Raw genomic sequence first — 22757 nt, 5'->3', positions numbered from 1 at the left:
GCAGCCAACATTCTTGTTTGTTGTTATTGATTAAAACTATATTATAAAACAAACCACATTAATACTCATTTGCAGCCTGCTTAAAAACATAATTCTCAAGATTTACTTACAGATTCTCCTGCAAGGCACATTACGATTTTTTCATGGAGTGGTGCTTCTTGATTGTGCGGGGAAGGACTGACTAGTGCTGCAAAGAAGTTTATGCTGAATCATCCCAGCCGTTCAACCCACCCACCCACCTAATGCGTCAGACCATTCTGAGATGGCCCTTGTTTTGATGACGATAAATGTGACTGAAACAGAATGTGGGTAAAATGGGGAAGTTATTTGCATTAAGAACTGTGGCCGATCTAGGTAAAATTCCTTGGCATAATGATCTCCACTTACAAATAAAAGATGATGTTCAGAGTGGCACATGAAGGTGGGCAAATCCACCTCTACTAGGGTAAGGGAGAATGGTAGGAAATATTTATCATTACTACCTCACTCCCTACACCTTCCACAGAATAATACACTCTTGCCACTATGCTGGAGAGGCTGTGAGTAGGGCACATTTTTTCACATGTGGTGGTTGTGTCCTGATTTTGCTGCATTCTGGAAATATGACTTCAAGGAAATTAACAAAATTGCCTGTCAATCCCTTCTCTCTGATCCACAACTGGCATTGATGCATATATTTGAAGGGCAGACTATGTCAGTAATGTATAAAGATGTGGTGGCTGCATGACTTGTGATCGCCAAGAACTGCCATCAGCCTTTTTTCCTTGCTGGTACCACGAGATCTGAAATTTGACAATGATGGAGAAGTTAACACAGAGACTCAAGGCATTAAGTAAAGGAACTCAATCAGATCCCAAGATACATCTTTATTGCATTTATTTATTGAGACTTTCCCACCCCCTTGGAAAGCGATGGGAAAATGAATAAGTACAGTGGTACCTCAGGTTAAGAACTTCATTCATTCGGAAATGACTGGCAGAATCCGAGACCAGGGAGAAGAGTCGGTGGAAGAAGACTGGAAAAAGTTTAAAGATTATTTACACAAATACTGTAAAATTAATGAATGTTAGAAGAATGTTGGAACGGAGTTATATGGCTTTAGTAGAAATGTTATAAGGAATTAAGTATAAATAGATTAATAGAATATTAAAGGAAAAAATAAGGTTAGAATGTGTTAAGATAATTATAGGATAGAAAACAGAGGAAGATGGAAAGGAATTGCTGAAACAATTAACAGAAGTGGAATACAAAAAGGGAGGTGTGAGGAGGTCGTTGAAATAAGTGAATGAAAGATAAGATACTGAAATTGTTTGATGTGTTTTAAGCTGTTTTTGTTTGGTTATGTGTCAGTGTTATGTAGTGTTTTTGTATTGTATTGTTCTTTTTTTGTAGTGTTGTGTTTAAATTGTTGGAAAAGTAATAAATATTATTTTCAAAAAAAAAAAAAAAGAACTTCATTCGTTCTGGAGGTCCAATCTTAACCTGAAACTGTTCTTAACCTGAGGTAAAACTTTAGCTAATAGGGCCTCCTGCTGCCGCTGTACCGCAATTTCTGTTCTCACCTGAAGCAAAGATCTTAACCCGAGGTACTATTTCTGGGTTAGCGGAGCGGAGTCTGTAACCTGAAGCGTCTGTAACCCGAGGTACCACTGTAAACATTTCTGATAAATGAATAGGGGGAAGAGAAACAGAACATTACTCAGCAAATGGTTTAGATTATCAGCAAGCTGGAAAATCTACTTAGTTACCACTAATTATTAATAGTTTTGAATAAGAGGAACATTGTGGTTGTTTTTACCATCATATATATTGGAATAACAGGAACTGCTGAAGAATTGCTGAAGAATTGAAGGGAGATGCAGTGGAATGACCTCTTCTGTTCCTAAAAGGAGGACCAGAATTTTTATGATAATTGCTTTATGGTGGAATGAATGTGTATCCTCCTCCCATCTCCCTCTGCTCCTCAGTGTGAGTCACATGCCTTGAGAAACATTTCATTGTGTGAAAAAGAAGAAGTGCAACTGTTTGGTAACAGTTTGCAACGGCATTGCTTTGAAACTGGGTGTGAATGTAACTGAAAGAAAATTACTGTATTTTGTTTGTTACATAGATACACCCCACGTTTCCATCAAAAATGCCCACGGCAGCTAAACAATAACATGCAGAATAAAAAAATAATCAAATCACCAACAAGTAAGCAATATGACAAAACAACAACAACAGATTAGAGCAGATAAAAATGGCAGCTAGTTAAAATACAATTAAATGAGAAATGTGGGTTTAAATACATCAGAGCAAAACAAAACAACCCAGCAGGCCAAGTGGATATTTACATTTTTTGAAGGGCTTTGCCTGTTTGCAGAAGACCATCAAAAAGGGGGCTGGACAAGCCCCATCTGGTAGGAAAATCCAAAGTCTGAGGACACATTCAAGAGGTTGCTGCAATCAATATCAGTGAGTATACCTGTACGATGCACACATTTCTAAACACATTTTCATCTCATTCACAATTTTGGGTACCCACTTTTTAAAATTCTTGTGTAAACCTAAAAACGCAGTAGCTAAAATCCAGCATGGAGTTTGCCATGCTTAAAGTCCCACTGATTTCAATGGCGCTTAAATGCACATACATGTGCCCTGGGTTGTGTGAAGAAGGCACAATTCCACATGCAATATTCCTGTAAAGAAATGTGAGAAGAAGAATTTGCAGTGCAATGATTTCAATGGATCTCAAACAGGATAAGATCCCTGAAATGATCCATGATTGAATGTATAACTGGGATGATCAAGTTCCCTACCTCATCTTACATGAACCTGGAAATAGGAGTGAAATATACGTCAACCATAATTGAAAGTGATTCCAAGGTTTGGGGAAATAAAGGGAAGACGCTAGAATCTTTGGTAAATCACAGAACTATGACAATGAAAGTGAACTCCCAGGACAAACTGCAGCAGCCCCAGTCAGAGAAAGTTATTGGCACCTAAGACCAATTGAAAACAATGGAACTTAAATTAGTCACGGCTGATTTGTCCTATTGATTTCAACATGATTTAGGTGGAACTAATTTTCTCCCATTCCTTCTGCTTTCCTGGATTTCTGATCAGGTGTATACATGGAATAAGACTCCGCACATATGCTGGAATAATACATATGCCTTTGGAAGCTCTCAGGTATGGTGTTAAAGTGATGAATACCCTTTATCCTCCCTGCATCTGGAACCCAGCATGCACTACCTCTGAACATGGAGGTTCAACTTCACTATCATAGCTAATGGAAATTGTGTGATCCTATTCATATCTGTGATATACCCACTTGAATATGTCTGATCCCTCCAGTCTGGTCGCCATCCCCATGGATGTCTATAATGGGCTCTGAAATTGCATGGAACTCACTGACAAATCGCTTTTTGTTAGAAACTCCATTTCACTACTTCTAAAATTGGAATGAGAGACAACTAGCAAAATATTATGCATGTTGATTCCATAAAGTTCCACTGTGCTCAGTGGGATTGCTCCCAGGAAAGTGCGTACAGGATTGCAGCCTAAGGGTGAAATCCCAAGATTGCATACCCATTGACTTATTTCTGAACAGACTTGCTGAAGAGCATGCTGTTAAAATGGAGTAAGGATCAAACTAAAGTTTGCTTATTTTTTCTTTAAAAGTTTATGTTGCTTGATTGTAAAAAAAAGAAAGACTCAAAATGGTTTTCAAAAGTGACACTATTGCTAATGTCTATGTCAAATATATGCAAATGATGATAAAGTGATACAGATATGAGCATTAAAACTGGTATTTAGATGCAAGTAAAGGTAAAGGGACCCCTGACCATTAGGACCAGTCGCAGACGACTCTGGGGTTGCAGCGCTCATCTTGCTTTACTGGCCAAGTACAGCTTCTGGGTCATGTGGCCAGCATGACTAAGTCGCTTCTGGTGAACCAGAGCAGTGCACAGAAATGCCATTTACCTTCCCGCCAGAGAAGTAGATCTATTTATCTACTTGCACTTTTTGGCATGCTTTCAAACTGCTTGATTGGCAGGAGCAGGGACCAAGCAATGGGAGCTCACCCAATCGTGGGGATTCGAACTGCCAACCTTCTGATCGGCATGGGAAATAAACAAGATGAGCTTGAGCTCTTGGTACAGCAAACTAAATATGACATAATAGGCATCACTGAAACCTGGTGGGATAAGTCCCACGATTGGAATGTAATAATGGGGGGATACAATCTATTTCAGAGAAACAGACCAGACAAGAAAGGAGGAGGAGTGGCGTTATATGTCAGGGATGTGTATACCTGTGAAGAGATCCAAGATTTAGAACCTCAAAGCCAATGTGAGAGCATTTGGGTCAAAATTAAGGGAGAGAAGAATAACAGAGACCTCATTGTGGGAGTTTACTATAGATCCCCAAGCCAAACGGAGGACATAGATGATGGCTTCCTGGAACAGATGGCCAAGCATGGAAAAGGAAGGGAGATAGTAGTAATGGGGGACTTCAATTACCCGGATATTTGTTGGACGTCAAACTCAGCCAAGAGCATAAGGTCAAACAGATTCCTCACTGGCCTTGCAGACAACTTCATTGTCCAGAAAGTGGGAGAAGCAACAAGAGGAACAGCCATTTTAGATCTGGTCCTAACCAATGTTGATGACCTGGTTAGTGGGGTAGAAGTGGAAGGATCATTAGGCGCGAGTGATCATGCTCTTCTGAAGTTTACTATACAGCGGAAAGGAGCAGCCAAGCATACTAGGACTCAATTTCTTGACTTTAAGAAAGCCGACTTCATAAAACTTAGGGAAGTGCTGGGTGAGATCCCATGGACAGGAATACTAAAAGGAAAGGGAGTTCATGATGGCTGGGAGTTTGTTAAGAGGGAGATAGTAAAAGCACAACGTCAGGCAATACCAATGAGACGGAAACATGGAAGGTGCCTAAAGAAGCCAGGGTGGCTATCTAAAGAACTTTTAACTGAATTAAGATTAAAAAAGGATGTGTACAAAAAATGGAAAAGGGGGGAAACCACCAAAGAGGAATTCAAACAAATAGCCAGCACGTGTAGACACAAAGTCAGAAAAGCTAAAGCACAGAATGAACTCAGGCTTGCTAGAGAGGTTAAAAGCAACAAAAAAGGCTTTTATGGGTATGTTCGTAGCAAAAGGAAGAACAAAGAAACAGTGGGGTCACTCAGAGGAGAAGATGGTGAAATGCAAACAGGGGACACAGAAAGGGCTGAACTCCTCAATGCCTTCTTTGCCTCAGTCTTCTCTGATAAAGAAAACAATGCCCGACCTGAAGAATTTGGAGCAAATGATTCAGCAAAGGAAACACAGCCCAGAATAACTAAGGAGACAGTACAAGAATATTTGGCTAGTTTAGATGTATTCAAGTCTCCAGGGCCAGATGAACTGCATCCAAGAGTATTAAAAGAACTGGCAGATGTGATCTCAGAACCACTGGCAGTCATCTTCGAGAAATCCTGGAGAACAGGCGAAGTCCCGGCAGACTGGAGGAGGGCAAATGTTGTCCCTATTTTCAAAAAGGGGAAAAGAGAGGACCCAAATAATTACCGCCCAGTCAGTCTGACATCAATAGCAGGGAAGATTCTGGAGCAGATCATTAAGCAAACAGTCTGTGAGCACCTAGAAAGGAATGCTGTGATCACCAATAGTCAGCATGGATTTCTGAAAAATAAGTCATGTCAGACTAACCTGATCTCATTTTTTGACAGAATTACAAGCCTGGTAGATGAAGGGAACACAGTGGATATAGCCTACCTTGATTTCAGTAAGGCATTTGACAAGGTGCCCCATGATATTCTTGTAAAGAAGCTGGTAAAATGCGGTCTTGACTCTGCTACCACTCAGTGGATTTGTAACTGGCTGACAGACCGAACCCAAAGGGTGCTCATCAATGGTTCCTCTTCATCCTGGAGAAGAGTGACTAGTGGGGTGCCACAGGGTTCTGTCTTGGGCCCGGTCTTATTTAACATCTTTATCAACGACTTGGATGATGGACTCAAGGGCATCCTGATCAAATTTGCAGATGACACCAAACTGGGAGGGGTGGCTAACACCCCAGAGGACAGGATCACACTTCAAAACGACCTTGACAGATTAGAGAACTGGGCAAAAACAAACAAAATGAATTTTAACAGGGAGAAATGTAAAGTATTGCACTTGGGCAAAAAAAATGAGAGGCACAAATACAAGATGGGTGACACCTGGCTTGAGAGCAGTACATGTGAAAAGGATCTAGGAGTCTTGGTTGACCACAAACTTGACATGAGCCAACAGTGTGACGCGGCAGCTAAAAAAGCCAATGCAATTCTGGGCTGCATCAATAGGAGTATAGCATCTAGATCAAGGGAAGTAATAGTGCCACTGTATTCTGCTCTGGTCAGACCACACCTGGAGTACTGTGTCCAGTTCTGGGCACCACAATTCAAGAAGGACACTGACAAACTGGAACGTGTCCAGAGGAGGGCAACCAAAATGGTCAAAGGCCTGGAAACGATGCCTTATGAGGAACGGCTAAGGGAGCTGGGCATGTTTAGCCTGGAGAAGAGGAGGTTAAGGGGTGATATGATAGCCATGTTCAAATATATAAAAGGATGTCACATAGAGGAGGGAGAAAGGTTGTTTTCTGCTGCTCCAGAGAAGCGGACACGGAGCAATGGATCCAAACTACAAGAAAGAAGATTCCACCTAAACATTAGGAAGAACTTCCTGACAGTAAGAGCTGTTCGACAGTGGAATTTGCTGCCAAGGAGTGTGGTGGAGTCTCCTTCTTTGGAGGTCTTTAAGCAGAGGCTTGACAACCATATGTCAGGAGTGCTCTGATGGTGTTTCCTGCTTGGCAGGGGGTTGGACTCGATGGCCCTTGTGGTCTCTTCCAACTCTATGATTCTATGATTCTATGATTCTAAGTCCTAGGCTCTGTGGTTTAACCCACAGCGCCACCCATTTAGATGCAAGCTGACCCCCAATGCACAGCTCTTCGTTATTAAATATATTCTGCAATGAATAAATACATTCTGGGGGGAAATGTTATTTGCAATGAATAAAACGACTAAGAAGAAAACTATCATACTGGAGTGTGATTTTCCTGGCAGCTGGCTTCTCCAGCAGGTGCCGATAACACTGGAGCAAGGGGCCATGCTGGCTCACCACTGGAGCAAGCCAGACACTCACAGTGTGGCTCTGCCCCTGCTATTTCAAGGGCATCTACAAAACGGGATGCACAGCATGCATAACTCACACCAGGGTCTAGATTGTGCTGAATGCAGGAGCGTAATTGAATGTTGCATCAGTATGTCAATACAACCTGCATTCTTTTCCCTGCAAAAATCCTGCTACCTCCTAAGAAGCACTGCATAGATAGCAAGTAAGACGTACAGACTTAAGAGCTGCCCTTCATACATTCCAAAAAACAATAGTGAGGAAGGCAGGGAGTGGGGCATTTGGGGAGTCCCCCTCCCCCCAATACCAGCATCGACAACCAGCACCCTTAGGGAACTGTTGTGGTCCTCAGCACCATGGAAGGCCCACCTGCACCGTCACGGCCCAACAGTTTGGTCTGAGAGCCACTAATTTTCAGGGGGTTGGACTAGATGATCTTCATGGTCCCTTTCCAACTCTATGATTTCCCATAATTCCCAAGGTTTGGTCATTCAGCACAATTCCCCAGAGCAAATGCTATGTCAGAGGGAAATTCAAATGGGGGATTGTTCACCAATTGAAGCACCGCCGTTGTTGGTCACCAGGAAACACAGCAGAGACCCATCAGAGGACACTTCTGAGACAGATCATGAAGATACCCAGCAAAGTCTTTCTTTCTGCAAAAACCTAAAAGGTCAGATGACAGCCTGAAATCTGTTTAGATTTTGGTAAACTGCAATAACTATTCTAAACATTCTAAACAGAGAGAGATTAAGCTTTCCCTCAGGTGAACACAGAGATGAGGAATGATTGAAAGATGAACGTGAGGCAGTTTTTATGTGCATTTCAGAGTCTTGTATATATGCTCCCAAAGGTGAGTTGAATCATGCATTTTCCTGATAGCATAACAGCATACTGCCTTCCCTGTAAGGATCTGAAGATGAAATATTATGGAGCAGAACTTCTTTCTGCGGAAGTAATTTATGGATTTTAGTCCAAGTGTGTGGAGGATCAACCTCTGCTAATTTTTTGAGGCGCTCTCTTCAACTTTTCCTAGTTACATGTCATGCACATCCTGAAAGTATAACAACTTTTATTTATTTATTTTATTTATTATCAGCTTCAGCCAAACTGATCTTCTGCTTGGACTACTGCAATGCGCTCTATGTGGGGCTACCTTTGAAGGTGACCCGGAAACTACAACTAATCCAGAATGCAGCAGCTAGACTGGTGACTGGGGGCAGCCGCCGAGACCACATAACACCAGTCTTGAAAGACCTACATTGGCTCCCAGTACGTTTCCGAGCACAATTCAAACTGTTCATGCTGACCTTTAAAGCCCTAAATGGCCTCGGCCCAGTAGACCTGAAAGAGTGTCTCCACCCCCATTGTTCAGCCCAGGCACTGAAGTCCAGCTCCGAAGGCCTTCTGGTAGTTCCCTCACTGCAAGAAGCAAAGTTACAGGGAACCAGGCAGAGGGCCTTCTCGGTTGTGGCGCCCGCCCTGTGGAACGCCCTCCCACCAGATGTTAAGGAAATAAACAACTATCTGATTTTCTGAAGGCAGCCCTGTTTAGGGAAGTTTTTAACGTCTGATGTTTTAATGTATTTTTAATCTCCTGTTGGAAGCAGCCCAGAGTGGCTGGGGAAACCCAGCCAGATGGGCAGGGTATAAATGCTGCTGCTGTTGTTGTTCCTAGTGTGGCCCATTTGGCTAGTGACATCAAGCCAGAAGCCCACTTGACAATTGGCATAGCGCAAACAGTCACTTCTGACTAGGGATTATGGATGAATCTTGTTCCCTTTGGACTACCAACTGCAAAAACTGAGGCAGCAATCTCAATATTCCAACCAAACATAAGAACATTGAACCACAACACTAACGCAGTAATTCAACGTGCCCATGCTAGCATTTAAAGCCCTCAACAATTTAGCCCCCAAAATCTGAGAGACCGCCTCCTTTCCTACAGACCCTCTCAGGTCTGTAGGAACACCATGACCACCACCAAGGAGATGGATTAGTATTTGGCATTGATTAGAATTTGTCACACTCAGCACAGACCCACTGAAATCAATGGATTTAAGACTAGCAAATCTATCAATCTCAAGGGATCTACTCCAACTAGAACTCAGCTGGATACCATCTAACAGAAGCAGCAACAACGGGACCTTTATGTACACGTTGTTTTACGAAGAGCAGCCCCCACCCAAAGAGGCTTACAATCTAGAACTGACCCAGGGAAAGAGGAAGGTGGAAATGGAGGCATGGCTAGGCAGGGCATAATAATCCTTGTCAGGTCTTTCTAAGTACGTATGTCCTTGTTAGCCCCTAGTAATGAGTTTATAAACAGTAACCTCGGTGAGTATTGGAGGGCAGAGCTGGCATATAAAACTTGTTCAGGAGTGACCGCTACAAAGGGATTGGAGCTGCCAGCTCACTGCCTTGATTAACAACCCCCATAAATACCATTCTCCGCCGCCGCCCCAAACTTCACCTCTGCCTGCTGGTGCAGTGCAGCTCTGTGTGCACATCAAGGAAAGCCCGCAGTACCCACTGCATTTTTGACCTCTTTTCTTTACATTTGATTCTTTTTAATGCCATGCACAGCATAATTACAGTTTTGTCTCCAACGCAAAAACCAAGCATTCTGCCAAATATTCATTGATGCAGGTTGCAGAGAGCGCTCTCTCATGCCCCCTGAGCAACCTGGCTTTGCTTTATGTAGGATTTTCAATTAATGCACAACTGAGGCAAGGAGACATTTTAGCTGCTACTGTCTTAACACGCAGCGTTGGTTCCTTTCACTGGTGTTCGTTCTGTCTCAGGGAAGGTTTCGCCGGGTGGTCCATGGTGCATCAGGAGGAACGAACAACAGTTAACGCTGCCAAAGACTATTGCAGGCTGCAGCACATTCTCTTGAAACCAATTACATTTATTGTTCTTATCCGCATGAGTCTGTCTGAGCAAAGTCAGCTAATTGGTGACTGCCTTTTTCAGCATTCTGATTTCAGGGAGGAAAGAAAGCCAGAGGATCTGCTTTGGAGATACCAGTGCTCTGCATTTGGAAATGCAGTTTGAAGAGGAGAGGGGGAGGAGACAGCGTTGGATGGGGTGGCGGTGGCAGTGAGTGTGCGTTATATTGCTTAATGTTTAACTTTTAAACTGAAACGAAGGCAAGAAAAATCGAGTTGTAGGGGGGAAAGAACTAGAAAAATGATTTGATTCTACCTTTCTATATTGTATGTATTCACCTCAACGCTCAAATTACAGTGTGTGCAAAGGTGGTCGTGTCCCCCTTAGCTACTTTTCTATGAAGGCTATTTGGGGGAGGCTATGTTATGCCTACAATTATATGGCTATGGGGAAATAAGGGGTGGGAACTGTGGGTTTCATTAAGGTCCTGCTACGTCTCCCGGCTCCAAAGAATCAAGCACTGATATACATTACCAAAATGAAGAAAAGAGCCATGAACAGTAAGCTCTTAAATTGCTACTCCCCCTGCCCCCATCCTGCCTTTCTCCCAGCACAGGAGCCAAAGCAGCTTACAACATAAACAAATACAACTAAGAGCAAATCGATCAGCTCAAATATTCTTTTTTTAAAAAACAATTTGCCCTATTATAAAGAGCACTGAATTTGAACACCTAAAACCATTTAAAAACACATTAAAGAAAAGCAAATGTGCAACACCTGCCCCTAGAAGACCCTGTCACAATAGCCAGAGTTAGTGGCCAAAAAGACCAGGTTTGGTTTTGTTTTTTAAAATATTTGCCTATTGGCAAAAGGAAACATGGAAGGGAGTTACATGAACTGGGAGTAGCTGCTGAAAATACTCCAGTGGAAAGGCCAGACCAGGTTTTCTACATACTGTAAGTGTGGCATTAGGTATGGATTTTTTTTTTTTATAAAGAAAATAGCCTCCTCAAAACTAAGGGGGAGAAGTGCTGTAAATGCAGACTGCCTCCCCCCCTCTTTGCTACCCACAAATTCTGGCAGCAAAGAGCTGGCATTTAGGCTAAAAGGAAACCTAATTCCACTGTGATCCTTTAAGCTGCAAGGTGGATTGCCTATTTGCAGTTTAGGAATGGTGTAAAAGCCCAACGTGCCTGAAACAGTGGTGGGACTGAGAGAAAGACGACCCCAGATGTTCTTAAAGCCTAAGCAGGCTCAACAGGGAGATACAGTCCTTCAGAGAGCCTGGACCCAAGCTGTATAGGACTTTGTAGGCCATAACCAGCACTTTGAATTGTGCCTGGAAATGAACTGGTAGCCAGTGGGGCTGTTGTTAACAAGGAGTTTCTGTTCTACCTGTAAATGGCTCTGGTCAGCAACCTAGCCTCAGCATCTTGGACCCACTGAAATTCCCAGACACTTCCCAATGGCACATTACAGCAATCCAAACAGAACGTAACTAATGCATATATTGCCGCATCCCGATCGGACATGCCTAGGAATAGGCACAGCTAATACACTAGTTTTAAATATGCAAACACACATACAGTCATCTCCAAAACTTGGGCGTTAGGCTCATGGGGTGGATCCAGGAGTGCACCCAAGCCGTGAACCTGAGTTTTCAGGGGAAGAGTAACCCCATACGTTGTGGCTACTGGTCATTGATAACCTTATCCTTTGTGAATTTGTCTAATTCTCTGGGAGTGATTTTAACTATGTGATGTGTGAAAAAAGGGCATCCTTTTGGCTGTCCTGAATCTTCCAATGCTCAGCTTCACTGGATCCCCTCAAGTTCTAGTGCATAATTTTGTCTACGTCTTCTCCTATTTGTCTTTTCTCTAAACAAACAAAATCAGAGTGGAATTGCTCCATCCCATTGGTTATTTTGGCTGTCCTTTTCTGAACCTGAAGGACTGTGTTTTATCCAAAATGCACTGAGGTATAACAAAGAGTTTTGCATCAATGAGCACCACAGCCCATTCCTTGCTTTGCTTTGCTCAGAACAAGCTCTAAACCATTTTGCAACAACAGAATCAGGACATTAAAAGGTGCTGTCGTTAACATTCCTTCACACCTGGACTGAAGGAAATGGGGATTTCCTCTTTCTCCCAGCCAGCATGCAAAAAATGAGAGTGGAAAGGGATTGCGTAGGTTAATGCTTTCTCATTGCTGGAGGTCAAGAGATGTGAAGGCTTCTGTCTCTCTCCTTATGGTCATAACCCTCTGCAACACTGTAAGGCAGCCATTACTAATCTGGTGCCCTGCTGATCTTTTTGACTATAACTCCCACCAGTTCCAGCCAGCACAATTCACTTGGCTAGAGCTGGTGGGAGTCATAGCCCGCAACATCTGGAGGGCACCAAGTTGCCAAAGGCTGGTGTAAGGGATGCTTAAGCACTCCTCCCCGATTCTGGGGGTGCAGCAACTTGGGGATGGCAGGATATCTTGGACCAGCCCTACCACTAGCCTGCCCAGATCTGGCAACCACCCGAAGACAGCAATTCTCAGTTCATTAAGTTCTCAAGGTGCCTTAAAATAGCTTCCCCATTGATTTCATTGGAAGCAGGATCAATGTAAAAGGCATTAAAATTCTGAGTGGTCAGTGATTCATAACCCTGTCCGCATTCTGTATCGGTGGCTTGCATGCAATATGTAAAATCTACACGTTAGACAGAGCATTTCTATGCAATTATCCGAGTCCCCAGAGTACATCTGATGGATTATAAATTGCCAAGAAATACAGTTCCCTAGAAGCCAGTTTCACAGCAGTATCTGGGTTAATGCAAATTATTCCCCTTGCCACTAGTGGCTAAACTAATGCAGTGATGGTGTATCTCATTTCCTGAGCTAGAGTGGGAATAGAACACAATAAAGTTGTGCGCTAACATGAGCAAATAAAAAGAAGATGCCCTCTTTTCCATGCAGAATTAAAGGTGACAACTAGAAATTCTGGAACAACCCCAAATGCTTTTTAAAGGATTCAGGAGAAACAGATGCAAAGTGGATTGTAAAAACCATTGCTTTAGGTTAAAAATTTATGTCAACTGAAAATTGTTAAGGAACCAATAATTCTTATTATTTAAGAGCCAGCGTGGTAATAGTGATTAGAATGTTGGACTAGGGGCTCAAATCGCCACTCAGCTGTGAAGCTCACTGGGTGACCTTAGCTCATTCACTGTCTTTGAATCTAACCCACCTCACAGGGTTGTTGTGAGGATAAAGGTGGGAAGCAGAGAACTATGCATTCCACTTTGATGGGATATAAATGCAAAATGAACAAGATCCTCCCATTTATTTCCTGGTGCCAGGACTGAACCATCCTTCTTTGCTATATTTATTCTCACTAAAGTACTCCTTTATTTTACAAATATATAGACCACTTCACATCCTGAAGCCATCAAAATGTATACAGGGTAAATATGAAATAAAACACAAAATCTCCACGTTCTAAAAAAAATAAAGGGTCACATCCAGTGCTATGCAAAGCTATCTCCTCTGCGCCCCAAAAATCTGTTCCAAAGGGAGCTCCCAATCCTCTAGAGCAGATTTTGAGGGTGCAGAAGAGGCTGTGGGGAGACGTGGGGAAAGTATCATTGCATGAACGGAGGTCTGCTGTGTGTGTGAAACAGCAGCACTGGATAAAACCCAGTAAAACCAACTCTACAAACTCTAAAACAATCAAATAATTTCTGCAAAGTATAAAAGCAATAAAACCTTTTTTTCCCCTGCAGATGTACAAAATGACTGGGTCATACCTCAGGAAAAGCCCCCTTAAACAAGCGTCTTCAGTAGGCACTTAAAGATCATGATGCTAGCCGCTTATTCCAGTGGGCTGGAGCTACAGCACTAAAAGCCCAGTTTTATAAGCTAAGCACACCCCCTGGAGCATATGGTACTCTCAGCAGTGCTCCATTTGAGGAGAGCAGTTGCTGGGCTGGGCAGTCACTTAGGCAACCTGGTTCCAAGTTGCTTGTGTGTTGTCTATCATTAGTCCCATTTTCAAAATCTGAAGGCACAGCACTGGGAAACAGTGGAAAGGCCAGACCAGGTTTTCTACATACTGCAAGTATGGCATTAGGTATGGGGGGGGGGGGAAATTAATAAAGAAAATAGCCTCCTCAAAACTAAGGGGGAGAAGTGCCGTAAATGCAGACTGCTTCTCTCCTCTTTGCTACCAACAAATTCTGGCAGCAAAGAGCTGGCATTTAGGCTAAAAGGAAACCTAATTCCACTGTGATCCTTTAAGCTGCAGATTGCGGATTGCATCTTTGCAGTTTATGGATGGTGTAAAAGTAAGGGAATTGTGTTGGCAGGAGTGGCGTCACTGCCAAGCATCACTGTCTCCCAGGGATCATTGCCATTCAGGTTCTCATTGCTGCTCACTTCATGGTGTCACTGGGCAAGTGGGATTGCTACTAGGCAGCAGTCAGATCCTAAGCAAGGAAAGGATTATCATCATCTGATCTGCACCCTAAAATATGCTTTCTCCAAGTCCCCTCTCCCTGTGGAATTGGACCTAGGGTAAGTGGGATGTGCATACAAATAGACATCCCAGGACATCCCAGTATAAAACACAGGAAGCTGTTTTATACCAGGGTCAGATCACTTAGCTCATTATTGTCAACACTGACCGCAGCACAATACATTGAGCACAATTACGCCCAGAGAGACTGTGCATACTAGGGGGTTCATTTGTGTGGTGGCCTTAGAAAAAAAATTTTAAAATATGCAAGGAGTACTTCTAACTTCTGTAAATTGAATAAAGAGTACATGAGTTAGGACGTGTGGACCGAGAACTGGCCCCCACAGTCACTTACAGACTCACTGTTATGGAAGACAATCTTACTGGGCTACGAGTGATCGCCAAAGAAGAAAGAAGACATGAGTTCACAAAAATCGTATTTTGGAACAGATCTTGTTACAAACCAACTCCAGTATAGGAAATTAAGATTAAAATATTTGGAGTATGGGTTATTGCACACTCAAAGAAAGATAATCAATTTGACTGAAAGCTCGGGGAAGTTTTTTTCTTCACTAATCCAAGTTTGAATGGGTCTTCTATTAGTTAAGTAGCTGAGATATAAATCTCCTTATGAGACTTTTCGTAAATAGCGCTCAGCACCTGCCCACCAATGTCCTAGCTTTCATATGTATTGACCAGCATTTCCATCAGTGCTTATGTAATCTCTGATGGAAAGAAGAAAACAGAATGGGTGGTTTTGATGAATGCACTTAATAGAGTTTCAACAGAGTAAAACCTGAGAAATAAATTGAATAAGTGAAGATGGGAATCCAATTCAACCCTATCAGTTCTCCTCAGAAACCCCAAATACAGGGTCAGGGAAAGCCCAGGACAAAAGGGCGTCTTCACAAGAAGTCTGAAGCAACTAATGACTGTTGCTTCACATATGGCATTAATGGTGGCAGCAGCAGCGACAGAAGTGGTCTAGTACTGAATGCGGAATTTGTCCTGTATTTTATATGTATATATTTCTGGCGGTGGTTGGGATATTGTAGAGCCAACCTTTCTAACAAAAAGCTTCTAGAAATGAGAGGGACTTGTTGGTCTACAACTGCATTGCCATGAAGGATAAGACCCTCAACTGAGGCAGCCATGAAGTGTAAGGCAGCAATCTACTGCAGCAATCAGGGCTGGACCATGACATTTTGCTGCTTGAGGCAAATAAAAGATGGCACCTCCTTTGCATTCTAGGCACAAGCATACCGGCATGTAGTCCAGCATCCTGCTCTCATTGTGGCCAACCAGAGCAGCAGGTTAGGTTCGGGGCAGGTTGTTCAGCACATGCTGCCCGAGGCTCCTGCCTTACACTTCCTGATGGTAGGGCCGGCCCTGACAGGAATGAACTCCACAACTCATCCTGGACTCATCCTGTACCAGTTCACAAACTGTTTCCATGAATATTTCCAAACTACACATTGTGGAGCTCAAGCAGTGTCTGGAAATGCCCAAGTGAGTAACCAAGCAGAAAACCAAGGCTAAAGACAACTTCCTGTTTCCAGAAGGTTATTGCTAGTGATTTGGAACAATCACACCAAGAGTTCTGCTTTCCTAGCTCTGCAAATGTGATGTATCATAAAAAAGGAAGTGCATTTAAGGGACTGTGGTATTGTTAATGCTCACATGGGATACAGATGATCTTTCATAATAACAGCTATTACTCCCTCCTCCACCACTCTCACAAAAGCAGACTTTAAAGGCTGCACTTATGGACAAATTGCAGGTGGGGGCCAGGATCCAATGGGTATGAACACATGGAGGAAGAGGAGGAGAGAAAAACAAAGTTTCATTTGTTTGTTACAGCAGCTTCCACTGCCAAAGAGATAGGTCGGGATTCAGTTAAAATACATTGCTAGCCTCTTCAACAGCAGACTGCGGCAGAGAAAACAGCTAGCAAAGTTCCATTGCCTAAGCATTTCAGTCTCTCACATTAGACGGTTAGGATTCATGAACAGTTGTAACTTATAGGTAGGTTTGTACTGTTATATACTATCATCTCAACTTGGACTGGTCATGTTGTTCGGATGCCTGATTATCATCTTCCAAAGTAGCTACTCTATTCTGAAATTAAATATGGAAAGTGTAATGCTAGTGGTCAACAAAAGAGGTTTAAAGACTCTCTCAAGGCAACTCTTAAAAAATGTAGTATAAACACCGACAATTGATTGGCAAACACTGGCCTGCGAGTTCTCCAGTTCGAGAACAGGCTTTACCAAAGGCGTCATGGACTTTGAAGATGCTCAAACTCAGGACAATAGGGAGAAATGTGCTAAGAGGAAGACACGTTTGGCAAATCCTTACTGTGATCAACTCTCACCCGGAAACCTATGCCCCCACTGTGGAAGGATGTGTGGATCCAGAATTGGCCTCCACAGTCACCTACTGTTAAGACCGTGCTCATGGAAGACAATCTTACTCGGCTACAACTGATTGCCAAAGAATAAGAAAGATGACTTACAGGAGATGTATGTAACTGGCTCCACAACCATTTTGAATCTCACACTGTGCACAAAGGAAGATAGGAAACTGCCTCATACCAAGTCAGACCATTGGCTCATTTAACTTAGTTTTGTCTACACTGACAGTGACTCTCCAGGGTTTTCAACAGGAGTCTCTCTCAGCCCTACCTGGAGATATTGGGTATTGAACTTGCACCCTTCTTCATTCAAGACAGGTGCTCCACCACTGAGCTATGGCCTTCCCCCTTGGCTCTGGATGGTGGATAGGCTAAGGAACTGGAAGAATATGAGTCAGAATGGATGGCGCCACAGTATATAATATAAATAATGTAAATAATGAAGAAGACTATATCCAATCTAAAGTCTCTAGTCAATACCCAAGCCGTCTGAAATGTTAGTTATTTTTTAATTAACAAAAAAAAATCGAAGTAATGCCAGCAATCAGATTGGTTGCTAGTATTGAAATGCATAGCTAAATGCTCTGCTCAGGCCCTCATCCCAACCATTACCTGTCATTAGTATAGCTACTTGGCTGGCTTGCACTGAAATATTGTTTCCAGCAAAGCACTGTCTGGAACATCCAAGGTTGCTGGACACTTTGCATTTTCCAGTATTTGTGCTGCAATGTCAGTCCTGGAAGGACTTTCCTGGCGTGCTGAGAAGATTCCTTTATTAGCTGAATAGCCAACCTCTGCTAACCTCCAATTGATGAGCACAATCTTGCTCCTGTTTAAGTCAACAGCCAATGTTCCGTTTAATAAATTAAAATGCTTGCAATAAGTCCTGGTTGTTGTTGCTTGCCAACCACTCTAACCACTATTGCCTACCCTTTGGGTTATTTTTTTTAAAAAAGAAAGCCAGTATCCACTCATTACAGTGCTTCCTTTTTTAAAATAGCAGGAACAAATATCTTAAAATACCCTCCAGGCCTCTGTATAAGAACAGTCATATTCCTTAAATTCACCACCTATCTAAGCTATGGGACACGGGTAGTGCTGTGGGTTAAACCACAGAGCCTAGGACTTGCCGATCAGAAGGTTGGCGGTTCGAATCCCCGTAACGGGGTGAGCTCCCGTTGCTCAGTCCCTGCTCCTGCCAACCTAGCAGTTCGAAAGCACGTCCAAGTGCAAGTAGATAAATAGGTACCGCTCCGGCGGGAAGGTAAACAGCATTTCCATGCGCTGCTCTGGTTCGCCAGAAGCAGCTTAGTCATGCTGGCCACATGACCCGGAAGCTGTACGCTGGCTCCCTCGGTCAATAAAGCGAGATGAGCGCCGCAACCCCAGAGTCGGTCATGACTGGACCTAATGGTCAGGGGTCCCTTTACCTTTTATCTAAGCTATAGAGCAGTGTCATAATAACATAAGGAGAGCCCTGCTGGATCAGGCCACAGGCCCATCTAAGTCCAGCATCCTGTTTTCACAGTAGCCAACCAGATCTCTAAGGGAAGTTGGCAGGCAGGAACCATGTCCAACAGTGCTCCCCACACTTGTGATTCACACCAATTGGCACTCAGAGGTGTACAGCCCCAACAGCAGAGGTATAACATAGCCATCGTGGTTAGTTCATCATGGGTCACAGAATGTGGATTCTGGCCATTCCCTGGAGCAGGATACCAAACCATATTGTGGCCAGATCACACATTTACTTATTTCACTTATATCTCGCCATTTTGTTTGACATGCAGGCAGTTCTTTACCATTTTGGGGTGGGAGCTCATAACTAATAAATGTTAACATGTGAACCAGATACAGCCTGTAGCAGTTCCCAGAAACCACTGTTTTCAAGCCTCTGCAACGACAGGGATTACCGCTAGCCTTATCAGTGACAGCCCGTGTCATGCAATACAGCTGCCCACTTGACCATATTAGAAAAGTGAAGGGCTGAGCCAACTGATGCAATGAAGCAATTAGTGGAAAAATTCATTTTGATCCTCCCCCAGGTGTTCCTGCCTCCTTTCTTAGATAGTTTACTAGCATTTATCATTTGTTGCAAGGAGGGGTGTGGGGCCAAATCTAGCCATGCCTCAGACCCTCAAAAAAAAAAAAAAATCAATGGGACAAGCCATTTAGATACATTATTTATATACTGCTTTTGGGCTCCATGTGGGCCCCTCCTCCAAAGGCATCATAAGCATAAATGAAATATTTTTTAAAAGTTGGCTTTAAAACAACTAACTTATTCAAAGCTTGTTGTGAGCATCTGGGAAAGACTGGACTAAACATACTTGCTGTGAGTAGGGCTGTGTGCCCAGATCTTGCTTACTGCCGCCTCTGCCTCTCCCTTCCCCTTCCAGTGACACACCACCTCTCTTTTTGTCCTTTACCTGCAAAGGTAAGTCCTTATGGTTTTGGTGGAGGTAGAGGCAAGGCAGAGTGGGTGATTCTCAGCAAGCTTTCCTGGCCTCGTGAAAGTTCATTTGGAACACACACAAAGCACTGACCTTTTTCAGGGCGGGAAAATGAAAACATGCCTATTAAAACAGTAGCATTATAAAACAAAGCTCTGGGGAATCAGCCTGCATGAAAAGCACATCTGTTTCAAAAAAATAAAATATGAAAGCAGGGATAGAAGGGCCTGCACAAACCTTCTGAAAGAGAGCTTTCCACGGCCTGACATTGTGAAGCCACAGCCTGCCATCCATCTGGGGCTTGTGCAGAGCAGCTTTGCAGTGAATCGTGACCAGAAAAACCTGGTCCCACAGGAGGTGGTGGGTGGCCTAGATGGCTTTAAAAGAGGGTTAGACAAATTCATGGAGGAGAGGGCCATCAATGGCTATGGACCATTATGGAGATGCTCTGCGTCCACATTTGGAGGCAGCAATGCTTCTGAATACCAGTTGCTGGAAGCCATGCTCTTGTGTTCGAATCCTGCTTGCATCTTTCTCATAGGCATCTGGTTGGCGACTGTGTGAACGGGATGCTGGACTAGACATGCCATTGGTCTTGTGATGGCCTGGGACTCAGGCTCAGACTCGGAACCAGAGGAGTCTCAGTCTGCGCTGGATCCTTTGCCTCAGGCATCATCTGAACTATGTCTGGGGCCTGATCCAAAGGAGTCCCAGTCTGCACAGGTTCCCCTGCAACAAACACCAGCTGGGCCGAGTCAGGGGCCTGAGCCTGCTCTGGCTCCAGATGCGGGGATTACCTCGTTGCGTCAGCTGGGACATCACTTATAGCTGCTCCACTACCGGTTTGGTCAGGGGAGGCTGAGGCGGCCTTTGGGTCTAGTAACCCACCGATGTCTCCCAAGCTGCAGAGACTAAGGTCTGAGAGAAGGAGAGACCTGAGTACTCGCAGGAGGAGTGCTCGCCTTCGGGTGAAAATGGGAGGTGAGTCACCGGGGAATCAGGACCGGCCACTACCCCGACCAAGATAAAAGGCTGTCGGACCCTGCCCCAGGTTGCGGGAGCAACATTGCTGTATGCTAGATCCTGCCTGAGTCCTGTACCTGTCCTTGCCTGGTTTACTGCCTCGTGTTCTGCCTTGGCCCTGTTGGACTGCCTCCTAGTGGTACCTTTGGGTTTTGGACCGGTCCTGGACCACGTTACCCCCGGGGCCAGCACAGGTCTGATCCATTAGGCTCTTCTCATGTTCTTTTCTCAACCAGCAATCTCAGGGTTGCCAGGGACAGTGTCTTTCGCTCATCAGTCGTCTCCATAAATAGTTGCTTATGCGCTTACTGTGCTCAATTTTAGGTTTGGGCTTCAGCGTATAAAGCCTTGAATGGTCCAGGACCCAAATACTTGATGAGCTGCCTCTCTCAATATGCTACAACCTGGCCTTTAAGATCCATGGTGGGGGCTGCTGGTGGTGAAGGGAGATTTCACCCGGGCAGTGACACAGAGCAGGGCTTTCTCTGAAATAAGAACCCCACTGTGGAATGCTCTCCCATTGAAGGTACACTTTATCCCCTGTTCTCTTTCTGTTGCCATCTGAAGGGTTTAAGATGAAATTTATGTAGTACTGTATAGCATACATTATATACAGAGTGTGTTGAGATTATGTCTGCTGCATGATGTACTTTATGATATTTTAAGCGTGCGTGGTATTTATTCTTACTTTATGTATTTCTGTGTACTGTCTTGCAATTGTCAGGGTGGTCTAGAAATAAAATGAGGGTAATAATAATAATAATAATAATAATAATAATAATAATAATAGATGTTTATGAAATATTCTATAAACATTCAGTCGTGCTCGCAATCACTGAATACCTACAAGTGATGACTGATCTCAGGTGTTGACAGAAACCCAAGCATGCGCCATCTTTCAGGAATCGCAGCCAGACATGCTTGTAATTTCTTTGTGCCAAAGTGAGTGTTCCACAGCCTGTTTTCAGAGCAAATGCTAGAGTTAATTAAGGTCAAGTAACTGCCTGGGAAGCAGAACAGAATGTGTTTGCCAGTCTGCACAGTGCTGAATGCTGATTCATACCACGGGAACATTTTTACAATTGTTTTGCAGCTAAATATTAAGATGCCACTACATTCTCCCCAAGTTTTTAATTTTTGCGACATGCATAATCGTGCACATTCAGAAGGCAGCCTAAACCGCTAGAGCAGCCTTTCTCAACCTGTGAGTCCCCAGATGTTGTTGAACTACAACTCCCATCACCCCTAGCTAGCAAGGCCAGAGCTCAAGGATGATGGGAGTTTTAGTCCAACAACAGCTGGGAACCCACAGGTTGAGAACTGCTGCACTAGAGAATCAGCATGAGGTGGATGGCATGTTAGGCTGCCACAGCTGTCATTGTGTCTATGTAATATATGTTCTAGCACAGCCTTCTTCAGCCTGATGCCCTGCATATGGGTTGGACTCAATCCCCCATCAGTTCCTGCCTGCAGGGCCAATAGGTGATGGGATTTGTAGTCTAAAACATATGGAGAGAAGGTTGGAGATGGATGTTCTGGTAAAGGCTTCCCATGCAGTGCAAACCATCTAAAATCTTTCACTGCAGCTGAAAAATTATATCCTAAATGAGTCTGGGTGAAAGCATAGGTCAGACTATGCTGGCTGGAGTTGATACAATTGCAACCTCAGACATTTGGAGGCTGTGACACTCTAAAACAGTGTTCCACGGACAGTGGTTTTTAAGTTGTATGATACAAGCAGCATTGCCCTGTTTAATAACAATGATACAGAAGAACTAAGCACACACTTTTCTTTAACCCATCTCTGAACTAAGCATGCACTCTAAGAGCAGGACCGCCAGATGTAAGTCGGGGAAGAGCCACAACTCAGTGACAGAGCTTTTGTATGCAGAAGGTCTCAGTCAGGTGCAATCCCTGCCATCTCCATGCAGGGCTGGAAGAGGCTCCCTGTCTGAAACCCTGAAAAGCCATCACCAGTCAGTGTAGATAACTCTGGCAAGATGGACCAATGGTATGGCTTGGTATAAGGTAGCTTCCTATGCACCCTGGCTAATTAAACCTGTGCTAGCAGCGAGGCTTTCAAGATTGGTGAGGAGTGGAGGAGCTGCATGAGCACAAGTCACTGGCTGGGATTGGGAGAGGACGGAAGGGTAGGGATTTAAGGAAGAACAATATGTAGTCCAAGCAATGAGACAGGTGAATCGTTTTGTCAGCTGTGTGCATGTACATCTACAGGAAATTTTCGGAGGTTGGGTACGAACACTGAAAGGAGAGAGAAGGCTAGTTTCGCACCA

At 43.7% G+C, this 22757-nt stretch overlaps 1 protein-coding gene across 5 annotated transcripts in view; it reads right to left on the bottom strand.

Annotated features, from left to right (window-relative positions):
- Positions 1–22757, bottom strand: part of DCSTAMP (dendrocyte expressed seven transmembrane protein) — a 43141-nt gene that overhangs the window by 10423 nt on the left and 9961 nt on the right. For 3 of the 5 annotated variants that reach the window (XM_081204842.1, XM_081204840.1, XM_081204841.1), the window contains one exon: positions 111–782. The gene's annotated coding sequence lies outside the window, so the exon portion shown is untranslated. Of the gene's footprint in view, positions 1–110; positions 783–1562; positions 1662–1798; positions 1883–2333; positions 2417–21310; positions 21422–22757 lie in introns of all 5 variants that reach the window. The other 2 variants (XM_081204843.1, XM_081204839.1) reach the window with 2 other exon arrangements.

This window comes from Podarcis bocagei (genome assembly GCF_964188305.1).
Source record: "Podarcis bocagei genome assembly, chromosome: 8".
Taxonomy (NCBI): Eukaryota; Metazoa; Chordata; class Lepidosauria; order Squamata; family Lacertidae; genus Podarcis; species Podarcis bocagei.
Note: the sequence above shows the minus strand (reverse complement) of the source record. Positions and strands in the feature narration are given on the sequence as shown.